Raw genomic sequence first — 6,000 nt, 5'->3', positions numbered from 1 at the left:
TTTAAATAAGAATGACTGCTTTTTTATAACACAAATGTCCTCTCTTTTTCAGATTTTGAAATCTATAAAGCCAGACTGTTGTAAAAAGGTTGTTTAAAAGTAATCAGGCTCTTTCTGTATCACTCAGGTCATCCAGGAGTGAAATTAAATATTACAATATTTTACATCTTTTAACCCAAAAGAAAAGAACTCTGCCGAAGTAAATATTGAATGCCTCCAACTCGTACGTTTGCTGGGGGTTACAAAAGTAAAAAAAAAAAAAAGACAGAAAGAGAAAGAAAGTTGTACAAGTGTACAAGAAATAATCAATCCATAAAGCTCGACCTTTCATGCTCAAATGTGTCCAACAGAGGGCAGTGTTGCCCTTCAATCTCGCCATTCCTACATTTTCAAATCCCTGGAGATCAAACAAAGACACCAGCGTCATCACCCTGCAAAGGTGGATCAGCGACTGGTTCTTTTTGGCATAATTGGGTAATATATATGTTAATTTGAACTGTTTTGCTAAAATAGTTACAAAACACATTTCTTGTGGCATCAGTGGTTTTACCTAACAAGCTGGTTGAATAATATGTTATAATTAGCCTTCATCAAATTCACCTTTAATTTACAAACACTGTTTGTTTTAATGTTTAAAAAACACTTAATGTGAATCTTATTCTAATATTCATATTACATTAAACAGTTTTTGCTCTAATTATCATATAAACATCGTGAAGACCCTCCAGCTCACAACTGCCCCTTCTAGATTAGACCCACCTACAAGCAACAATGCACTGCTTCTGCTGCCTTCCATGGAGCCCTGCACTGGTGGGATTATAGAAGAGAGCCACACATTTCAGTCTGTGCAGAGACATGCTCAGCCTCCACCAACATGCACTTGCACACACACATTACAGACGCGCATAAAGATATCAAAGAGCATTGTGGGTCGATGTGAAAACACTATCTAAATCAAGATGACACATCAGGGTCATGCCAAATTTGACTTGCCCCTTTCAGTGTGTGAAGGCCACAAGGAGCATGACATCTGCGCTCGCAATGGCGGACCGATCTCTCTCTGGCTGCCTCCTATTATTGCTGTATTACAGAGGGCTGCTACTTTCAGACACGATCAAGACGCACATATGCTCAACGTTGCCCTCTCTGTGTTGCACTTGCGTAAAGGAATTGGACCAATGAAAACGCTGCATTCTCAATATGGCATAGAATTCTAATTCATCCGACAGCATGAATGCATAATTTTACTACAGGCCAAGTGAAAAAAAAAAGTGGCTGCTGCAGCGTCACACATATTGGGTTTAATATCTCCTGCGCATTAGTTCCATACAAATCTCGGCGTATGCATAATTCCAAATTTGTTTTGCCTGAATAAAGACTGTGCCCCTTATGTCCACAACATCCCCCAGTGCACAATGTCTGGGGAATTTGCATGATTGCCCGTAGATTATTTGAACATTACCCCCCTCCACCCACTCGCCCCCTTGTTTTTTCTTTCTTTCTTTTTTTTCCCCCTCCTCCCTTAGTTCTGTGGCTTTGCTGTGAGGATGCACACACATCCTTGGGCAAAAGAATCTAAAATAGATCATACAAGTGGAGTAGATGCACAGGCGCAGGAAGCAGCTCACGGGCAGACTTGAGTCATGCTGGCAAGATCATGCACCCAGAGCTGACAGCCCAACACACCCGATTACCAAGCATGTCATTTCAAAATACATCTGCAGCCTCACGTTAGGTCGCCAGCAACGTGGACTATTCGCATGTGAAACCAAATTGGCCAGCCAGAGTTGAATGTGCTTTCGATTGCAGCAGTATGTTGCCTGATTCTCGCGTCCCCTTCAAAGACTGACCTGATGAGCGCCTCTGTGGCTCAAGCAATCATGGCTCATTCATTGTGTCATGTGGACTGCTGGCAATGGCTTAACCTTTGTGGAGGGAAGGGAAGACAACACGGTCAGGCCCGATCACAGTCTTCCCATGTGCAGAAGCAGACTCTGTCAGGGCTCCTCAGCATCAGCCCAGCACCACCGACAATCCGTTTGTCTGTCCTCACTTTCTCCATCCTTTGGTTATGATAGCTTTGTTTGATATGGCCTTGAGCAATTGTTTCCTGACTCCTGAGCTGAAGCTGAATCTAGACTGGAGTGGCCATAAAGGTATTTTATGTAGGGTTTCTACCTTAAACATTACTTAGCTAGCTGTGGCTCTGTATATGAAGGGAATATGTCCAAATCAAATATAGATTTCATTGATCAATTGCAACATCGGGCTGGTAGTCAACTTCTCTGAACCAGAGTATCAGTATCGAATGGGAAAAACTGGTATCGGAACAACACTACTAAATACTCACTCCCTTCTCAGTGCTTGTACAGGCTTCTGTTAATTAAAGCTCTGTGACTGAAATTCTGGATGTCATGACCTTTCAAACAGGGTCCACATATTGTGAGTGAGTTTGTATAGTAGATAAAACGTGGAATGTGTCCTTAATATGCACGAGTGGATCCTACATACTGCACCCATGTGTTGCCTTTGTGGTATATCAAAATGTGCTGTAAAATCCCTGCTGGGGACGAACATCGCAAAATTAGCCCTGTCTGTGAAGGACGCAATTTTTTGACATTCTTATTTTTCGTAACTTCAACATCAAATTCACAGAGAACATTTTACACTTGTTCAGGAGCATGAACATTTCAGACAAAAGTGAAATGAACCGCGTATCTAATAACACTTTGCATTTGAGAAGATGTTTGTGGAGGTTTAAACAAGTCTAGCTATGGATTATTTTGTTGTTTTACACCCCCTAATTATTATCATTCAAATAGCAATTTAGATTGGATTGCTGCTTGCTTCCCGGTCAAATAAATGTAATAAATGTGTCCTTTATGCAAACATTTTGCTACTTTGACAAATAAATAACTGCGAGCATTGGTGCTGCATCTCTGACCTGGTTCTTTGACAGAATTTAGCCAAAATTGCCCCATAAGTTAATCGCTATGACATGGAAATGGTTGGCTTCCCTCTCATATTGTTACATATTAATGACTTATTAGTGAATGATTGATTTAAAAGACCATCTGCCGCACAATGCCATGTTTCTCTAAGATAATGAATAGCATCCAATTAGGGCGTACAAGTGGTTTGCTAATATGTCCTTGTTTGTCAGATTGCAATTATTTTTTATCTCCAACAACATGCCGGAAAAGATTAATTTAGACAGTCGGCTTTAAGGGCCGAGACATATCTGAACTATTACAAAAGGCCGTGGCTCATTATAGTGTTTGTTCAGGCCTATATTGGACAAGCTGCCTTAATAAAGTGGCCTATATTAGCACGGATCCGTGTATCCCTAAACATGTTTGTTAGGCCTGTCGCAGTAACCAATTTTTGTGTGACATATACAAAATGTGACATATTTCTGCAGAAAATATTGCAATAAACATTGATACAGGCCATTTATTATAAGAATGTTCATCTCAGCAAGGGCTTTTTCTAAATATAGGCCAACTGTAGGGTTAAAACAGTGCGACTGGACTTACATTTTCTGGACAGATGCCAACAGAGAGTGGAGAAAAAAAAGTCCACATTGATTTAAACCTACAGTATAAAATGAACCACCTGGATGACTGGGAATCTATCTATCTTAAATAATGGGTGAGACAGATCAGTAAATATCAGACGTTTAAGAAATATATCTGGGATTATTGTATCGCAATTGAGATTTGATTAGCGATGTATGGTTTCAAAGGAAGATTCAGTTCACTGTGCGTATTTCAAACACATCCAGGTGCCTTGACATTTTACACGTAAAAAAGCCCCACGTTGACAAGGTATTTTGCTGCCATTTTACTATTCACAAACAAATTCAATTGCGATCAGTTGTGCAGCTCTATGAAGGCACTGCAGGGTAACACAAGGTTCCTCACGCTCATGCAAATGAAGGTGCAAACTCAATAAAATAATGAGGCCAAAAGAATATTGATCATTTCACATATAGAGAATGATAATTCGATATAGCAATTCTTACGACGGGGCCCAGTGGCCGTGGTGCGCTCTCTGCACATGCTCCTGATGTGCCTCCTCTCGCCTGCTCTCTCCTTTGCCACATCGCCCCTACATCGCCAGCACCACGCCGCACCCCCCGTGCGTTTGGCAGTCACACAGTCGGCCATGTGTGCGCTCAAGACGTTACATAATGCCCTCCTTTTACTGCACTCCAGATCAAAGAGAACAATCCGGCACAGAAAAATTGCTCCTTGCTGATTTTTGTTCCCTTTCTACCGTCAAAATTGTTTCATCAGACACACGTTTACCGAGGACTGACATCGTTATCTCCTTCAGCGTTACCCTTTATGTTGAAAAGCAGAGAGCAAAACGAAGGGGGGGGGAAGGAGATGTCAAAAATAATAGGTTGTAGTGACATTTACATAGGTCTTATCCTTAATAAAACTAGCAGGCTTATTATTTTTGCAAAGTAAGGCCATGTCAGACAGATATATTGCAATTTCACTATGCAACTGAAGTGCAAATGCTTTATAACAGACATACTAATCATTGTATTTAGACTTCTCATGTGTCAATTACCTTCTACTAGAAACCTTTATGCAAATGGGAACTGAATCTGTTTTTTAAATGTTTTTACACATGCACGCTGTTAAACAAACTCATGAAGAAACCAAAACTTCTTCATTCCAAGGGGAGCCGTGTAGACAAGGTAACATTTTGAAATGAAAAAAACACTAAGCTCACTGAGCTATTAATATGTCAGGTTATCAACGGAAATTAATTACCTTTTACAACATATTTCTGTTGACAATATATTCAGAGCATTTTTCCTCAACAAATGAGCAAAAGTCAAAGGCCTTTAAATAGTGACACAGGAGGAAGAGAGCATCAGAGCTGTCAGTGCAGCCGTGGCCGTCCACATCCCTGTTACACATTGAAATAATGAGACTGCTGCAGGAACATTTACCTACAACACGCAGCCAGAACATTTTCAGGACTAAGGGGTACAAATATAAATATTACTATGACCAAAAAACATAGACTCCTTATTCTGTCTGTGTAGAAAAAGGAGTCTGGAATTACATTATGGTCTGAGGGCAGACACAAAGGAGATTGTTTTTGGTGCATGCAGGGAAAGCATATATCATTGTCCTGAACTATCTAACTCTCCCACAGACCTCATGCAGCAGTATTTGATTCTCTCACAGTGGATCAGCTGTTATCAGCCTGAATCCCACAGATGGAGAGGGCGGTGGACTGCAGCAGCGTTGTGGGTTATCAGGCCTTGCTGCAGGTGAACCACAAAGACTCGGCTGCAGTGGTGCGGCACAGACTGGGCGCTGTGTGGCTGCGACCTCACATGAACAGAGACTATGGAAACAGAGGCTATGGGAGAGGGCAAGGCTTCAGAGTGGGTTTGGTGCTCACAGCGTTATTACACCTGACAGTGTCTGGTTTGGGATGCAGTGGTGCACGCGGCGTACGTAAGCGGCTGGTCATCTGTGCGGCGGAGTGATCGGCTGTGACGTGTCACACACCACATTAGGCCCTGCCAGAGGATATGTTTGACAGAGCACAGGAACCTGACTCCAGCTCCGCGCTGCTTTCCTTACAATGTCAGACCACTGGGGACTTGTAAGTTCACTTCAGTTGGCTTATTTATAGAACATCAATTTTAATTTGCTGCTTGATTTCAGTCAAGGAGTGTGAATAAACTAAATAAAATCCATTTGTTTTGTCTCAAAGACAAACACACCCCTTATCATTTCAAACAGTTAAAGGCTTTTACTGATGGAGGCTTGGATTCAGCTTTTACAAAAAGAATAAAAAAAATAAAAAAAACCTAGCCCTATTCATGGTTGATAGGTATATCTTTTTGTTTTGTACTGCAGGGCATAATACTATTTACTGCTGCTGTCAGTTTGAGGCAGTAACCTTGAAGAAGAGGCAGAAACTGACACACATATCTGCAAAAATAACTGCAAGTAAGTAAGCTGA

This window comes from Gobius niger (assembly GCF_951799975.1).
Source record: "Gobius niger genome assembly, chromosome: 6".
Taxonomy (NCBI): Eukaryota; Metazoa; Chordata; class Actinopteri; order Gobiiformes; family Gobiidae; genus Gobius; species Gobius niger.
This window is presented reverse-complemented; position numbering follows the sequence as displayed.